The sequence below is a fragment of the Theropithecus gelada genome, chromosome X (genome assembly GCF_003255815.1).
Source record: "Theropithecus gelada isolate Dixy chromosome X, Tgel_1.0, whole genome shotgun sequence".
In the NCBI taxonomy this organism is placed as follows: Eukaryota; Metazoa; Chordata; class Mammalia; order Primates; family Cercopithecidae; genus Theropithecus; species Theropithecus gelada.
Window position 1 is genome coordinate 112,444,899 of NC_037689.1, and position 19,182 is coordinate 112,464,080.

At 35.9% G+C, this 19,182-nt stretch overlaps 1 protein-coding gene and 1 non-coding gene across 4 annotated transcripts in view; both read left to right on the top strand.

The window, feature by feature from the left end:
• Positions 1 to 19,182, top strand: part of HTR2C (5-hydroxytryptamine receptor 2C) — a 308,792-nt gene that overhangs the window by 31,956 nt on the left and 257,654 nt on the right. The gene's annotated exons all lie outside the window — the stretch shown is intronic.
• On the top strand, positions 9,184 to 9,311 carry LOC112616746. The gene has a single exon (XR_003117768.1). It is a non-coding gene; the product is annotated as a small nucleolar RNA SNORA35 (small nucleolar RNA).

Sequence of the window (19,182 nt, forward strand, 5' to 3'; positions counted from 1 at the left end):
AAATGACTGAGGAAACCAGGAAAAACTGCACTTGAAAGGCCAAGACTCTTTGAAAGTGACTACAAAATGTTCTCAAATGCAAACTTTGTGGAAGCATTTATATAAATGATGGGGGCTTGCAAATTTCTTGGTGAAATGGGAAATATGTGTCATATAGCCAGACAGAGCAAGCCTGTCAAGCTGTTTTTCCATTGCTACAGAGCACACGGCAGATTAAAAAGGGAAGCTAAGAACTGAGGATTGAAGATTTGAAAAATGGTCTCCCCAGATGTCTCAGTGTCTGACTGACTTTGCTGATAAGCTACAGAGTAGGAATACATGCTGAGAGGTAAAATGAGCATATGGGTTTTATAAAAGATGTTTCTATTAGTTCTCTGGTGGTGGCAGTGAAGTGAGATAATGAAATATTACAAAAAAACACCAGAGCTGAGAATTATGAAAAATGGGATATCAAATACAAAATTAACAAAATCCAGTGCCTTTGGAAACTCTCTTCTCCCAATTATTTTTCTATTTCCTATCTAGTTCTCACCCATTTCCCCACAGGATGCTGTCCAGTTGTTGTGGAGGTATGTTTCATTGGAATAGTTAAGATATGCTGAGAAACTACTATATAAAAAGCATGATTAATAAAAAAATCTCATAATCCAATAAATGCTGAATTTTACTACCATTTGACAGATGAGGAAAGAGAGGCTTGGAAGCCTATTTTATTTATCCAGATCTCCTCCAAAATAGGCAATACATCTGCCAGTAGATGTGGCTTACCTATAACCCCTGGTAAAAAAAAAAAAAGTGGGAAGCAGAGCAAAGAGAGAATTTCCGCTTTTCCACAATAAGGGAATGCTAGTTAATCTTCCGGATGTACAGGGAAGATTTGTCTCTGGCTTTGTTCAAATCAGAAACAATTACCTAAAAGTTTTGGTCACAGTATTTTAGGTAATTTTTAAATACTGGCTAACAATGAGAGGAAAGGCAGTAGGGTTTTATTAATGGAAGTTAGAAAGGGAAGCAAATATAGACACAGTAAACTTAATAGGGTTTAAAAAAAATTCGAAGGACCTGTGATCAGATTTCCCACCAAACAAGAGAGATGTTAAGTATCATTATAAACTATCATGTATGGAGCATCTGCTCCATGCCAGGCACTACTCACAGTGTACAAACTGTGTCCTTTAATTTTCACAACTTCCAATGACAGTGGTTATTATTACCTATATTTAACATATGAGGCCTAGGGGCTTAAGTGAGTTATCCACAGTCCCCTGAGTCCTATAGGTTTCTATTGTGTCAATCTGGTGATATTAAGCACCTACCACATACCAGATGTTAAACAAATGTTAACTATTGTTTTCTTGCTAGTATTGTCATTATTATAACTGACATTTACTTAAAACTCCTCCAAGCCTTACTTACCTTAACCATAACATGAAAGACAACACAAAATAAGTTTGTCAGAGTGATTAAATGAAACAGCCCACTTAAAGTTTCTAGCATACAGAAGCCACTTAGTCAATGTCAAAACCCTGTAAATTTTCTCTTGAAAGATGTTTTTTATTTTTACATGAGGCTATATAAGACAGTGGATGTTGATGCTTTCAGCTATTTAGTGGCATGCTCCTGGATAATGAACTTGATGTTTATCTTCAGAAAACAATGTGTGACTAGAAAATGACCTTTTTTTCAAGTGCCTGTGATCAGGAGGTTAAGAGAGTTTATGGCTGAAATATTCAGCATACACTTCAAAGTTTCTGAGTTTTTTCTATTTCATATATTTCATATACTATTTCCTTTTCCTCTCTTCCTATAATTTGTTTCCTGAAGAACTTAAACAGATATTATATACTGTTTGTGTATTTAACAAAATAGTCTTATTTATAATGCAATTAAAATAGTCTAAACCATTGGTGTCTTAGTCTACAAGTTGTCTTTTTTTTTTTTTTTTTTTGAGACAGAGTCTTGCTCTGTCGCCCAGGCTGGAGTGCAGTGGCATGATCGCAGGTTACCACAGCCTCCGCCTCCCAGGTTCAGGCGATTCTCATGCCTCAGCCTCCTGAGTAGCTGGGATGACAGGCATGCACCACCACACCTGGTTAGGTTTTTTGTATTTTCAGTAGAGACAGAGTAGGCTGGTTTTGAACTCCTGGACTCATGTGATCCGCCCGCCTCAGCCTCCCAAAGTGCTAGGATTACGGGCATGACCTACCCCGCCTGACCCCAAAAGTTGTCTTTTAATAGTTGAAGCAATGTTTACTAGTAGTGCACAAGTGCTCAATAAATGTGTTAAATAAATATCAGATGAAAGAATAAATGAACGACTCTTTCCATTATTACTCATTATTTTTATATCTTTAGATTTCCACCAAGAATGCTTCCCTAAAATTGCATATGTACTTATCTCTGCCAATTCATTTTGACAAAACACATCATGTTCTCCTAGATATAAAAGCACAAATGAATTAATCTGTTACACTTTACACTTAAAAATTATATTTGAAATTGATTTTGCTACTTGATGTGCTAACATTTAAATGCAGCTCCGCTTCCTTACATTGTTTCCTTCATAATGCTTCTCTTCATTTAAAATTCATTTTGATGAGTTCTGGCACTCCTTGTGCCTTTAAAGCGTAAGATAAAATTTCAGTTTACAGACAGATCTTTATGTTATTGACTAACAGCAACCTCTGATTCCAAAAGGGGAAAAAAAAATGACCAAGTATCTCTAGCATGTTAAAAAAAAAAAAAAAAAAACTCCTGATACTTTAGGATCTTCTCCAAATTTGTCAAATAAAGGCACAGCTAGAATGTATATTATTAAAAAGAGTAATTGTTTGGGAAAATGTTTATTTGAGAGCTTATCATTGAAAAGCTAACTCAGGGAAAGAAAGCCCTGATGCCAAATTAGGGAAACACAAATGAAGAAAGGGCAAGATTAGCATGCATTGTAATGGAAGATGCTAAATAGGGCTCAATAAGACAGTGCATATTGATAATTTCAGCTATTTAGTGGCATGCCCCGGGATAATGAACTTGACGTTTATCTTTAAAAAGATATTTGGATATGGTTTACATGAAACCTCCAAATTTCAATAGTTGGTGCCACCTTCACCATAATAAATAAGTTCCTGCTCTGTTGATTTCCACGACAGCTGGTTGTTCAAAAGAGACCGTCACCTCCCTCCCCGCGCCTTCTCTTTTGTACGCACCGGCTCCCCTTAGTATTCTGCCATGATTGGAAGCACCCTGAGGCCCTCACCAGAAGCAGATGCCGGCACTACGCTTCTTGTACAGCCTGTGCTTTTCTAAAAATATTCTCTACTTATAGTTTGGATGGTTGACCCTCCAAATCTCACGTTGAAATTTAATCCCCAATGTTGAGGATGGAGCCTAAAGGGAGGAGTTTGGGTCATAAGGTAAAATCCCTCATGAATGGTTTGGTGCTGTCCTCATGGTAGTGAGTGAGCTCTTGCTCTGTTAGACACCATGGGAGCCAGTTGTTAAAATGATCCTGGCATCTTTCTCCCTCTCTCTTTTTCTTCCTCTCTCACCATGTGATCTTTGCACATGCCAGCTCCCCTTCACCTTCCACCATGAGTGGAAGCAGCCCGAGGCCTTCACCAGATACAGATGCTGGCACCATGCTTCTTATACAGCCTGCAGAACTGTAAGCCAAATGAACCTCTTTTTCAAATAAATCACCCAGCCTCAGATATTCCTTTATAACAACACAAATAGATTGAGACCGAAAGTGAGAAGTGGCTTTTGAGCTCAACATTGAAAACAGAATAGAATTTAGAATTTGGAGGGGGAAAGAGAAAGAGTATCTCAAAGTGTGTGTTGGAGTAGGGGAGCTTCATGAAAAGCTTGGAAACCAATGAGTGTTGAATGAGGCAAGGCTGATGGTCTGTGGCCTTACTGGGTTATACTCAGTAATAGGAGATCAGCTGGAATAGGTAAGGTGACAGCAACTTCCAGCAACTCTATCTTCATTAAGTGTTATGATATCATGCACCAGAGAACATAAAGTTCTAAGTTTATTTTGGGGGAATGTTATATAAATCCAAGATCATTATTTTTTATTCTTCATATTAATAGGCAATGCATTAAGTGTGCATTAGAACCAAAAATGGATAACCAAGGAAATGGTTAGAGGCAGATGCCGATTTGGTGGTTTTGATATTTACAGTAGCTTTTCCAAAGAGAAGCTCCTGTTAAGTGCTTAGAAATATGGGACTGGCCAGCCTAGGCAACATGGCAAAATGCCATCTCTGCAAAAAAAATAAAAAATAAATTAGCCAGGCATCGTGGCACATATCTGTAGTCCCAACTACTCAGGTGGCTGAGGTGGGAGGATTGCTTGAGCCCAGGATGTTGAGGCTGCAGTAGGTTGTGATTGGGCCACTGTACTCTAGCCTGGGCAACAGAGCGAGACCCTGTCACAAAAAAAAAAAAAAAAAAAAGAAAGAAATATGGAACTGGAACTCTCATCTTTGTCACATGGTTTTGATGCTTTGTGCTACTTATTACACCTGTAATAAACATCCCTTGCCACCAGGTGGCTACAGACTTATGCCATGTTTTCAGGAGCTTAAGACTCCGATGGAAAGCTTTTCCAAGTCACAACTTTTAAAAACTGATAATCTATTTAATGTTCTATCTACTATCTAGACAGCCTTTTAGGAAAAGTTGACTTGAGTTCATCCCTTCTCAATATTCATAGGTTTAGAGAATTGATTTACATTCCCAAAGGGGACACTAAAGCAAATGAAATAGAAGGAATTCATATGATTTGCATCCAGTTTCTACTGAATTCATTGAATTCTGTCATTTAAAAATAATTTTTATTCATGTTCCATAATTCACTGATTGAGATTCCTTATGGCAGAGTTATAACTGTGAGAAGAGATGTTCACTGAATTAGAGGACGAGAAGGATAGCAAGGCTCTTTAAAGCCTTAATTGGAAGGTCAGAGGCAATTTAAGTAGTAGTAGTTGGAAGAAAACAGAGTCAGTGTCTCTGACTTCATTAAACATTACATCATGGCCCACAGAACATAATGTTCTAAGTTTATTTTTTGGGAAAATTATATAAATCCAAGATTATTATTTTTGACTCTTCATATTAATAGGTAATGCATTATGTGGGCATTAGAACCAAAAATGATGTAACCTAGTTTTTAAAAGGCAAAACACTGCAATTAACATATCAAAATTCTTCTGTCACAAGGAAAAGATGTTGTTCATTGCCCTAAATTATTCATAAGTTTTCACATAATTTGCTGTAAACATCTGACCGATAGAAGAGTCCAGAACTAGATAGAAGAGTGCAGAACTAGTAATTGATGTTGATACAATTAATTTCAGCTTTTCCCCCTTCTTGTGCCTATGAAGGTTATAATAAAGAATGAGTGGACTAAGGTATCTGGAAAATATATTCTTAAATATTAGATTAATTCACTAAGATAACTATGGAGAACTATTATGTGATCACCACTATGCCAGGAATTACTGGGGGTGCAGAAACGTATTGGCCAAGATCTCTCACCTCCACTTAAAATCTTATTGGTGAGATAAGATTAATTAACATAAAATAAAGAAAAAGAATAGTGTGCTCTAAGCAATAAGGTTTATACATGTACAAAGAGGTGAGGAATTAATGAAGCCTGCATTTCAGCAGAAGATCCTCAAGAAAGTGCGCTTATCAACTGGGATGAATTGTATAACCATTTTCTGTCATTATCTCTTTCATATCATTGCACAGTCTCTTTTTTATGCCCCATGCAGGCCCTTGCACGTAGTAGGTGCTCCATAAATATTCGCTGCTTGATCAAATAACTTTTTGACAAGGATATAGTAAAAGCAAGCAAAAGAGAGACATTTTGTTTTTCTGTTGAATTGTTATCTTGAGAAAAAAAAAATCTGCATTGACCATGATAGAGTACCTTACCATTAGATCATAGGATAGGAAAGTAAAGCTTATAAATCTGCTTTCTAAAGAGTGCAGTGCCCAGTAGCTCATCCTCACAGCCTTGAAGAATGAAGGTCAAAACTGGAATGCCTAGTGAATCCTGAAAACAATTTTAGTTCACTAGTCTGAATCAATTAGACATGACCTATAATATCAAGATTGCATGTGGCTAGTAGTTAACTTTTCAGCAGAAATGTTTCTCTAATGCTTGGTATATCTAAAATTTGATGGAAATATTTAAATAATGTGAATTTGCTCTCTTTTTTAAAAGCAGCATTTAAATAGTATCTATTTTATGTCTAACAAAGGCAGGAGTCTTTTATCTTGATATCTGTATTCATCTATCTATCTATCTATCTATCTATCTATCTATCTATCTATCTTTTAATTGAGATGGAGTCTCACTCTGTTGCCCAGGCTGGAGTGCAGTGGCACAATCTTGGCTCATTGCAACTTCTGCAGCCCAGGTTCAAGCGGTTCTTGTGCCTCAGGCTCCCAAGTAGCTGGGACTACAGACGTGCACCACCATGCCAGGCTAATTTTTTATTTTTTGTATTTTTAGTAGAGACAGAGTTTCGCCATGTTGGCCAGGCTGGTCTCGAACTCCTGACCTCAGGTGATCCACCCACCTCGGCCTCCCAAAGTGCTGAGATTACAGGTGTGAACCACCGTGCCTGGCCAATATCCTTATATTAAGGAACTCTTATTTGTTTAGAAATGCTCCTCTTAAATTTCAGTCCTCCAAATAAACAAAAAACACTGACCAGGATTTGTTGCAACTAGTAGTTGGCAAGTACATAATTTTATTGGAACATGGTTAGGCATAATTAGAACAGTAGCAGATCACCAAAGGTAGTGATAGAATAACAGTCACCAATAAAGTAAAAACTTTAGTGAAATTTCTTGTAGGTGAATTATCTGTACTACAAAGATGCATTTTGACGTGTTTGCACATTGAGAGCAATATAAGAATTTAGGATTAAGGCTATTGGTATCATACTTACATATAAAACAATTATTTTGGGTACTACAATTGCTTTTCAAAACTGTGGAATAATGAACAGGTATTTTTTGGAATGGTGAATTAGATGGAACCACAACTTCATAAATGAATGGCCCAATGTAAACTATTAAAACCCACACTTAATAAACAACCAGTGGCATGTTATTTTTCCATCTTTTTATATTTATATCTGTGAAATGATCTGTGCATTTAGGAGAGTATCTATACTCTGGTTATCCAACAGTTTGGAAATGGGTCTCCATTGGAAAAACAGAAACATGGGTTAATTTGTATCTTTCCCTTCAATTTGCTATTGCTCTAGAATTTTAGGCAAGAAAATATGCCCTTTTATGAGTCACAGAAAAGCCTGTGCCCTTTAATATCTGGAGTATGCGTTTTTCCCCTACTCCTAAAGTGGGTAATACTTATTTTTAAATTGTTTTCCTCCTCTTCATTTTTTTTTTTTTTTGAGACGGAGTCTTGCTCTGCCGCCCAGGCTGGAGTACAGTGGCCGGATCTCAGCTCACTGCAAGCTCCGCCTCCCGGGTTCACGCCATTCTCCTGCCTCAGCCTCCCGAGTAGCTGGGACTACAGGCGCCTGCCACCTCGCCCGGCTAGTTTTTTGTATTTTTAGTAGAGACGGGGTTTCACCGTGTTAGCCAGGATGGTCTCGATCTCCTGACCTCGTGATCCGCCCATCTCGGCCTCCCAAAGTGCTGGGATTACAGGCTTGAGCCACCGCGCCCGGCCTCTCTTCATTTTTTAAAAGCCATTAGCCAAGAAGGGACTAGGATATCACTTGTAGTTCTCATTTTGCTGAGAAGTCTCTGGTATTTGATTCCGTTCTACTTCAAATGTCTGAGAAAAGTTCCAAACCTCAACTTTGGACATGAAACTTCTTCATACAGGGAGGACAGGCAAGAAAGTAATGGAACATTTTATACCTATTGTAAGAACCAAGCATTTGTGGGAACATGAACAACTGGATCTCTTTCACATTGCTAGCAGAAATATAAAGTTGTAAAATTACTTGGAAAAAGTTGGCATTATTTCTTAAAATTGAACATTCACAATCTGTATATGATGTTTTGGTTTAATAATTAATTAATTAATTATATTATTTGGGCTGTATGTGGAGACATGGTAATGGTGATTCATACACCAAGGGTTATAATTAATCCTGTTCTGTGCACTAGAGGACAGATTATTCCTAGAATTCAAAGACGGCTGAACACCTAAGCAGCATCATTTGGTAAGGCAGCATACCAGGCTAGGAAAAACGTCAGGGGGATATAGAGAAAGGCACTTGTTTTGGTGGGAACACTATTAATTAGAGTAGTTCTTGGTTCATAAAATTTTATCTATGAATATTTGCTGACTTAATGAAGCAAAAAATGGAGAAAAAGGTAATGTTTATTTGCCAATGACTGCTTGAGGTGGCAGATTTTCAGTCATAACCCAGAGAGAAAAAAAAAAGGTACATCACATGGATAGTTCTCTGTTTTGTGCATTTGAGAGAATGTGAGTTCCTTCCAGAGGCACAGGAAAGATGTGTCATTGTCCTTCAAACAATTCAAGGATAGTGATCTACAAATTCGTTGTCAGGAAATATTAGGTAATTTAAAATAGTCATTCAGTATATATGCCAATGTAAAATAATTGGATCTAAAGCAACTTTTCTTTTGTAAGGGGAAATTATAAGAAGAGTAGAAAATCATAGAATTATTAACTAAAAAAAATTCCAAATGTTTTTACCAGATCCCCCAACAAATGATAATTTGAAAAAAAAAAGAGGTTGGTATTGGTGAGTAGGGAGATGTTTAGTTATGACAATAGCTATTAATTATTAAATGCTTAACAAGTAATGTCAGGTAGTGGACTAGACTCTCCGCAAGTTATTTCTTCCAATTCTCACAGCAGTTGATGAAGTAGTCATTATTGATTCCATTTAATATATGTAAAAACAGAGGCTACAAGAACTTGAGTGAGTTTACCAAAGTCCCACAGCTAGTCAGTGACAGTGCTGGGATTCAGAGGCCAGATCTGCCTGATTCTAAACTCACATTTTCTTCACTGGAAGTTGACCTAGCAGTCACCATGTTGAATGAATGAAGCAATGGGTTCTGAGATGTTTCTGATCACCTACCCACTCCCTCCTTTAAGCTTGTTCTTCTGTATAGAGCATGGGGCCCCAACCCCAACTCTGCTGTCTACAGCACTGCCAAGTGACCCATTGGGCTCCACCTTGACCAACTGGGCATCGAGCGGTGCAAAAGCAAATCCCTCTCAAAGCTGGGAGAGTCACACCGTGGGCTACTCCTGCATGCAGCTGGGTACATATCTCCTGGGCCCTATGACTTACCTAAAAAAAAAGTGAGAGAGTGGAGAGACAGATCCAGGCAGCTCAGTAACTGCTATTACTAGAAAAACGTGACTATGTCTGGCCGGGTGCGGTGGCTCACTCCTGTAATCCCAGCACTTTGGGAGGCCAAGGAAGGCAGATCACAAGGTCAAGAGATCAAGACCATCCTGGCCAACATGGTGAAACCTGTCTCTACTAAAAATGCAAAAAATAAAAAATAAAAAAATAAAAAAAATTAGCTGGGCATGGTGGCACACACCTGTAGTCCCAGGTACTTGGGAGGCTGAGGCCAGAGAATCCTTTGAACCTGAGAGGCGGAGGTTGCAGTGAGTCGAGATTGTGCCACTACACTCCAGCCTGGTGACAGAGCGAGACTCCGTCTAAAAAAAAAGAAAATGTCACTATGTCCGTACCAGATTAATAGAAGATACTCAGTAAATATTATCCTCGCTATTACATTATTGCAATCATTACTAGCTGGGAAGCTTTTAGCAATTTTACATTAACCCCTCTTAGATTCAGTGTCCTTGTCCATAAAATAAGGTTGACACTACTGGAATGATCTAAGATTGTCATGGTGATTATATGACAAGATAAATCCATTTAAATCTCTGGGCAATTTGCTCATTAAGTGTTAGTAAGACAGAGAGATAAGTGGTTTTCTCCTTTTGATGTGATGAAAATGAGATTATAATTATCTTGCAGATGATGGTGCCCTTGTATTTGCCCCACATTTCTACTAGCTTCCTGACAAGTGAGGCTTCCCCAGCCTCTTCATTCTCTGTATATAAACAGTCAGCTTAGACCTAGTACTGAGAGAATTCCCTTTCCAGTTCTTTCTTACAAGTTAGAACTACATTCAAGACTCATTCCTGGCCCCCTTTTCTTCCATCATGACACCTTCAAATGCTCAAGTCCCAACTAATCTCTCTCTCTATCACATAATTTGACAATGATCAATTTCTCATTTATTCTGTTAATTTACCTTGTTAGCTTATTAGCTAATTAGTAAACCCTTTGAAAGGTCTATCTTCTCATACATCTTAGTACTTACTGCAGCATCTATCCCAGTGCCTTTCATAAAGTAGAAGCTAAATAAATAACTATTGCTGGATAAATTAATGTAAGTTATCTATGAAGTCAGCCATCAATTTTTGTACCCAAAACTGAAGGCAAGCTTTAGAAGATTGAATGTCATAGTTTTAGCACCGTATAAAACAAGGCACTGTTTTAGGTGATAAAATACAGGCTGAAAACTCATTTAAAATTTAGAAAACAATAGTTTGTGACAGATGAATCCGGGATAAGTTAAGTAAAAAACAATTATTTTGAAGGAAGACCTCACCTCATACTGTTCTTGTATTAAAATTATGGATGGTAAACCTGCCTTCCTAGGAAATGCATTTAGGGGGGACTCCTACAAAAAGGACATGGCCCTCATTAACCCAAGGTCATATTTATGTTCTGATCATAAATCAGATCAGATTAGATAGCAAAAAAATGTACACAATCTGCATTTCATTTACAATCTTACTATTTTCAGACAATTGAGGCAAAATGTAGCAGTTAAAAATATATATCTCAATAAATACTTATTGATTGATACGTAAAACCCAGTAAAAAAGATGACACATCTTTCCTGACAATTGGCAAGGATAAGTACAATGACTTCTCTATACCATAGTTTGGTATATATTTTAAAAATTATAATTCTTTCAACGATAATCTTTATCAATGCTATTGAGCCAAGAATAAAAGGAATGTGAACATCAAATATGTGGGTGATATGGAATGGGAGTAGAAGATTGGCACGTGCCTTTATATAAACCTCTTTGTCTTGATGTTCCAGAGACTGGCCTTCTTTTGAAATAAAAATAAATACCTTCTTCCTTAGAAACATGTCAAGGTAGGGTGCTCACGTGACCTAATAACCTTACAAATGAATGTCTATAATGATAGTTTTGTTATTTTCTCTTTATTATTTTAACACAGAATGAATGCTATTTTAATATATCTTCATCCCTTACCCATAAATACAAATATCCCACTGATAACAAGATGTGAGAAGGAAGTCTTTTAAATAGATTTTTGAAACTTGATTTCTTCAAATAATATAGTCTTGGGGCTCATCTTAGAGGTCCATGTGGGTAGGTCAGAATCTGTCAAAATAATGTCTTTTTCTCAGCATTTTTCCTAAAGGAAACATGCTATTTCCTTTCCCTTGTAATTGTTTTTGCTTCTTTTTCCTGCTAGTGTATTTTAATTTTCTTTGGAAATTTGAGGATGGAAAAGTGTGATTATTTAGATTTTCTAATAATATAAAACTGTTTTTGTGATAAAGACTATGAATTCTCTTTGACACAAACATCTGCCTGTAGTTGAATAAAGTATTATTTAGGATAGAATGTAGTATTCAACAGGAAAAGCAATTTGTCTAAAAAATGCTTATTTCCTTGTTGCATTTACCCTCTTGCCAGCTTGATGTATCTGCACTGCCTATTTATTCTTTGCTACTGTCAAGATAGCAAGTTTCTATCTGGAGCAGATGGTGTAACTGCCATTGTTCAGATGCTCCAAATTCATTCTGCTGCAGGGTATTTTTATCATTAAACCTCTAATTTAGCAATATTAATAAATTGAATCTATGTACTATTTTGTCTGGGATGTCTGAACATTTGTTAAATATCTGAACCTAAAAATATATATTCTTTTGATATCATGAAAATTGTATCAAAATTTATTTGATTATTTCTTAACAGAAATCAATGTAAAGATATATTTTATTAATATGTTCAAAGGCATCATTCTCTCTCTATATATATATATGTATACACATATATGTGTGAATGTACACATATATATGCACACATATATATGTGTGTGTGTGTGAATGTATGTACTCCAAGCAGATAAAACTATTGTTTTAAACACCTAGTGATCTTACATTTTGGAGAGGCAGTAAAAAAGTACGTTAAGTACATATGCGTGTGTGTTTGTATATATATACACACACACAGACATATATATACACATATATACATATATGTATATACACACATATATACATATATGTATATACACACATATACACATATATGTACATACACACATACACACATATACACATATATGTACATACACACATATACACATATATGTACATACACACATATATACATATATGTGTATATACACACATATGTACATACACACATATATACATATATGTGTATATACACACATATATACATATATATACATATATGTATATATACACACACAGAGAGGGAGACTATGATGGTAGGTAAATGCTATAAAATTTTAGCTATTAGTCATTAGTTCTATAAATTTATTAGTTGTATATGACTCTATCATAGAAGGTATTTGTTTCCCTTACTACTTCCTCCATTACTTATCTCAATAGAAATTTAAAAAATCTTGATGTGTGTCTTCATACTCTTAAATAGAGTAAATTTAAATCTATTTTTAAATTACAAATGTGGGCCTTTTTATCTATAGGTTCTAACAGCATGCCCCCCTCACCCCACGTAGAAAGCCATCACACTTCATATTTTACCATCAGGAAGGAATTAGAAACAAGGCTAATTTTTTTACTCTCCACCATATTTTCAATATTAAAATGATTAAAACTGGACCAACAAACATTTTTCATTTAACTTTATCCTTACAGCTTTAAAAAGCAAGGCAATAAGTGAAAATTTGCAGAAATATTAATAACTTTTAAACAAGTTATACTCACATATGAGAATTCAGTGAGTAGAATTTTGCAACTTATCATGATTTTTCACTGATTATTACTTTAGAAATTATTTCATTCAGTGTAGTCTGTATATTGTGGCCAGGCATGGTGGCTTGCACCTGTAATCCCAGCACTTCAGGAGGCTGAGGTGGGCGGATCACTTGAGCTCAGGAGTTTGAGACCAGCCTGGGCAATATGGCAAAACCTTGTCTCTACCAAAAATACAAAAAATTAGAAGGGCACAGTGGCACATGCCTGTTGTCCCAACTACTAGGGAGGCTGAGGTGGGAGGATCCCTTGAGCCCAATGAGGTAGAGGTTGCAGTGAGCCGAGATCACATCACTGCATTCCAGCCTGAGTGATAGACTGAGATCCCATCTTAAAAAAGAAAAAAAAAAAAAAAAATCAGTAACTAAATAGAATTCTGCAACTTATCATTATTTTTTCAGTGATTATTACTTTAGAAATAATTTAATTCATTGTAATCTGTAAATTGAAACAATATCCCACAGTTGGACAATTGTACAATCAGCAATGATTGATTCTAATTTAACAAATGTTGAACAAGTCAACAACTATTAGGGTGACTATATATTCTACTTTTCCTAGGACAGTCACAGTTTGTGCTTATTGCATGTGTATTAATTATAATTTTTAACTCTCAAAAGTGTCCAATCTGGATGCTAAATTATGTACTCAATCTGATGCACCCAGGTAAACCTGGGTGTTACATGCTGATATATATAAAGAACTATAAACAAACGTCCCTTACCTGAAGAAGCATACAAACCTTATTAATGATGCAAGATACATTCATAAAATTCTTGCCAAGTATGTTTTTTATTAAAAGCTTCAAGTTTTGGTATAGCCAGTAAGCACTGTGAAAATTCAGAGAAGAGGTGTAAGGATATGGATTAGAGTGGTTAAGGCTAGTTTAATGGAGCTGCTGTACTAAAAGACATTGTGGGCATGAAGTCACATAGTTATGGGGATGAAGACGAATATGGTCTACAGCTGATTAATCAACAGTGGAAATGACTGAATATAAAGAAGAGTATGTTAATAAGAATAATAGGTAAGGACTCAGAAATTCTGGTCTCTTGTCCTGCTCTTCCACTGGCTGACTTTGTATCGTTGAGTAAATTACTTCTTCCTTTTGCCTTTAGTTTCTTGATTTGTAAAATGAGGGATTGAACTGGATTCATCCATTCATCAGTTTTTTTATGATGAGATTACTTTGTGCAAGGCACTCCACTAAGGACTACGTAAATGATCTCTCAAGTTCCTTTCCTGCTTTAATTTTTATGGTAATCACTTTTGTCACCAATATCTCCAATCATATAGTTGTAGCCAGTTCAGAATCATGTGCTTCTGTGTCAAAGAAGAACATTTCTTGCAGGTAAATGATCCCAAACCAACAAATATTTGTTGCATTAAATTGAATTGAAATTTTTTCTTGCAAGTACCCTTTGTTTCCTAGTTGGATTAGAACCATGTTTTCATTCCCTGTGATGGTAATGCAACCCCAGAGTGGTAAGGGACTCTGCCAGGAGAAGCTGGCTTTGTGTATTTTCAGACCGTGAATATAGCTGTTACGTTAACAGGTGACTGAGGCTGCAGCCGACTCAGTTGAGAAGCGTGAATGCTGCGCAAAGGTTTTTTTTTTTTTTTTCTGTCCCTTCTCACAAATGAAACCAGTTTCCCATCTGCTCTACCTCCCTGATCTGAAGAATCTTGCCCTTATTCCAAGTGCTAATCACCTAACAGGAAAGATCATGCTCCCTGGAGTGGAGTTACGGCACTGAACAGCAAGGAACTCTAGCAACTCAAAGAAGCTGAGGTGTCTTCTGAGAATCCAGCTGATTCAAGGCTATAGGCCCACTTTCCAGTGCAGGTTTTCCTATTTTGGAGGGAGTTGGAAAGGTGACCCTAAAACATCAGTATGGATTATACATCACTTTTGATAATACGCACTGATGCTCCCTTCCACTAACTGGATAAGTTGAGGATAGATCTAGCCTAAAAGGAATCTGATGAGCAAGAGAAAATTATTTTTACTTGTCAAATATTCATTCTGTATTTGAAAATTGTGGCATGATAAATGTAGCTATATGTTTATCCATAATTAAATCTGGAGCCTTCTTAATATATAGTAGATGCAAAATACAAGATCAAATGCGACCATGTTTAAGTTGATAGTTCATTCTTTTATCACTTGTCAGAAATCACTTTTATCACTTTATCACTTTTATCACTTGTCAGAAATCAGAGACAGATATTGTATGTGCGTGTGCCAGAATATAGTTAAATCCAGGTGGAGTCTACCTCTGACTAATGTATGCTTTTCACATTGATATTGATATTGATATTGATATTCCATAGCTTCATTGATATTGAAGCTAGCAGTAGGGAATCAAATGGAGAGAATTCAAGACTTTATCAGGACAAGTTGAATGAAAACTAGAAGTAAGAAAAAATAGGAGTTATAATAAATGTTTGATTATAAATGAGTGCTACAAGGAAAGCAAATAATTGTGAGGGTATTTATTTTCTCCAGATTGCACTTTTACACACAGAACACCTTGTAAACATTGTTACCAGGGGCTTCCTCTCACTTTTGGTATGGTTAGGCATTGGCAGGGAACCTGAAGTCCTTTCAGGAAAATACTCGTAGTCAGTACCTTTTGCTAATTTTTTACAAATAAGTGAATTTTAAGTGTTAAGAAATTTCTACTAGCTTTCCACATAGACCTGTTGACATTTTTTAACTTTAAGTGTATTTTTTTCAGCACTACCTAGTCCTGTAAGTTTAAATGTGTAAATATACAGAGGCAACTATTGAAAGTGTTAAATCAGAGATATGAACAACTCAAAACTAACTGATAGGAGTTGGAAATAGAGTTGTAGGCAAATGGTTGGGAATCTGTCTTTTCAAATACACTGAGTGAGAAATATAAATCAGTCTTTGTTTTATTCTGCCAGTCATATTAGAATATTCTACACCCTCAATCTATAAAGCACCTAAACCTTGAAAACTTCTGACTAAACAGGGAGAAGTAGGAAGAGGAAAAGCAAAAAGCATATGGAATTGCTTGACAATATGCTGAAATATTAAGCAGCAGACATCTCTGACTAAGTGTATGTGTAAAATAAAGACCAAATTTGAAAGTAGATTATTTATTTTGAAAATGAGCTCAGTTATTTCAGGGTCTAGAAGCAAACACAACTTAAACCTCCACTCATCCTGTATGTGTGTCTGTATGTGTTAGTGTTTAATCACCACTGTGGCAAAATAAGAGCATGATCTAAATTCTACGCCTCATCCCAGAACTTTCAGAGATTGTTGACACCTTACAGAGTCATTGTAAAGCATCAGGTGCAGGAAGGAAAATTAAAATGCAAACTCACACTGACATGCAGAGCGAGTAACCAAGTCTTAGAAAACCTGAAAAACCATGACATTGAGCAAGGCAAACGGGGTTTTAAACAGGCAATGGGAAGGCTTCGTTTTTTGCAATTGAACAAAAAGCAAAATTGGCTAAGGGAGAGTGAATGTAAACGCTAAAAGACAGGAAGCTAAACTGAGACCTACAGGATGGTGGGATCTTTTTCCATGATGAGCTACAGATCTTTTTCCGTGATGAGCTATGAAACTTTTCTAGCACAGAAATAAGAAGAAGATAGATCTGCATCCATTGTGGTTCAGGGTAACTGACTGGGTTCTATAACAGAGCTACAGGTAACTTTGCTTAATGTAGAAAGAAATGACTCAGGTTAAACAGAATGCTTCACTGATTTTTCCAAACGAACCTACTTAAAGAATTTGAGAAACACGGAGTTTCCTCTCACATAAGCTAGTGAAAACCTACTCATGCCTCAAACAATGTAGCAAACACAAATTGAGAGCGAGCAACAAAATACATGAGAGTTCAATATAATGTAGAAATTCATAATTTAGAAACAAAGTCTGTCAGTTTTAATACCTTTGAATAGGAATTTAATGTCTGTCACTGTCCATCTTTGAAACGCGGAGGCATGAGATGTTATATAACCAAGATCATTAGGTTAGTAAGCATATAGATCAAATATATTGTAAATGGAATCCTTGTACAACTTTAAACCTTCTTAAAATGATAATTTGTAACATGTTTTTGACCATCATGTAATACTTCCTTTGTCAACTGTTTCAGTAATACTCTGGGAGAAGAATGAATAACCTTAATGATTTCTAATATTTCTGGTTTTGCTTTTGCTTGAACAGTTTCATAAATGAATATTTTACTTGGCACATTATTTTTATTATTAAAAGAAAAATAAAGGACTTCTCCTATTACAAAAAGTAGTTCTACAAATATTTTGATCACATTTTTAAACTCTCTATGTGACAAAACAATGTGAAATAAATATTTCAAATGCCATTTATTGATGAGTAAGTTGTAAATATTGCTAAATTCCATTTACAAATTCTTGGAGGAATTTGGTTTTTAAAGGAAAACATCATGATCAGTGTATAGACATGCTTATTAGGAGACTCTTGGCTCTGCCATAGCATAAAGAATCCTGGTGTGTTCAGGTGATATTTTCAATCTAAAATCTAGGAGGCAGATGCTCACTTGTCCTCCTCCATGGTTGGAAAATACAGGGAGGAGGCCATAGTGGCAACTGTCACCATGATTAATTTCGTTGGGATAAAAGATGGACCAGCTGATTGTAATCAATGCATTGAGGACTCTCTCAGATCAGCGGAACTGTTACATTTTAAACTCCTCAAGGTAGAACACAGTGGTAATGTTTTGAAATTTAAAGACTTTGAAATGCAAGCTACTTTTCTTGGGCCATTTCTTCTAAACAACACAACATAATGTTTAAGCCATGTGTTGTTCACAGATTATAATGTTGCAGTGATAAAATGCATACTCCATTGGGAAAAATAAACAGCCGTAAAGGGACTGAGATTCTTGATTTTTAACTTTGTATTTAACCTTGTAATAATGCTGCCTGGAAAATTTTTGCAAAAGTATAAATAGATGTAAGAAGATTAATATACGATCACTGTATTTTACAATCTTTCTGTCCTTGAATTTGAAGTATATTACAGGTTAAGGTAAAGCCAGGAAATAAGATTGCTTTATAGAACTTTATGACTTTCAAAACTGACATTTGAAGAAATTGTGGTTTACTATAATAGTGAAATAATAGTAATTGCAAAGTAAATATAATCATTATTGAAATATAAATTTTCATACTTTTTTGTTCAACAAATATTTATATAATACCTAATATATGAAAGGTATTTTCCATTAATAATCTATTTATCTTTAATGATGATCATTTTAGCAGTCTAGCACTGGAGGTAGTATTTTCTTCAATTGACTGATGATAAGGAATCCTCAAACCATGAAAAGTAGAATTGGATTTTGTCACTCTCTATGTCTCTGCTTAATTGTATTTTACACTCACTTCAAATGAAAACAATGGAACACAGATATCATTAAGAGTGATTATTGATTAGAAATAATCAAGGGAGGCTTCTTATATGACACGGAATGCTAGTTAAAGTACACGGATGGGCCACTGGGAAGTCGAACATTAAAGACTTTGCCAATCACTTCTGATCATTTACCACACTGCAGGTAGACATTTATCCACATTTTGATCTTATAAGACTCAAATCTCATAGTACACAGAAGGTGTGTGTTATAGAGTGTTTTCAAGCTATGACATGACACAATGAAGTTTGACAGTAAATGTTTAATGGTTGGCTCTTTTGGTAACAAATTGGGCATATTTTTAAAATTATTGACATTCATTTTGAATTTCTTATGCAATGCAATGGCACAAACATCTTTGGAAGACTTACTAAATACAGGGCACTATGCTAAGTGTAATGAAGACAAAAGCAGGTTCTGTGCATTCAAGTAGCTTACAGTCTGGGAAATAGAGATTTCTTGACCTTATTTCAAAAGTAGGACCCTTCTATCTTATGGATTTGTGATACAACATTTTCTCTTTTATTGTGCTGTTTCTCCTTGTTTCATTTCCTTCCTTCCTTCCTTCCTTCCTTCCTTCCTTCCTTCCTTCCTTCCTTCC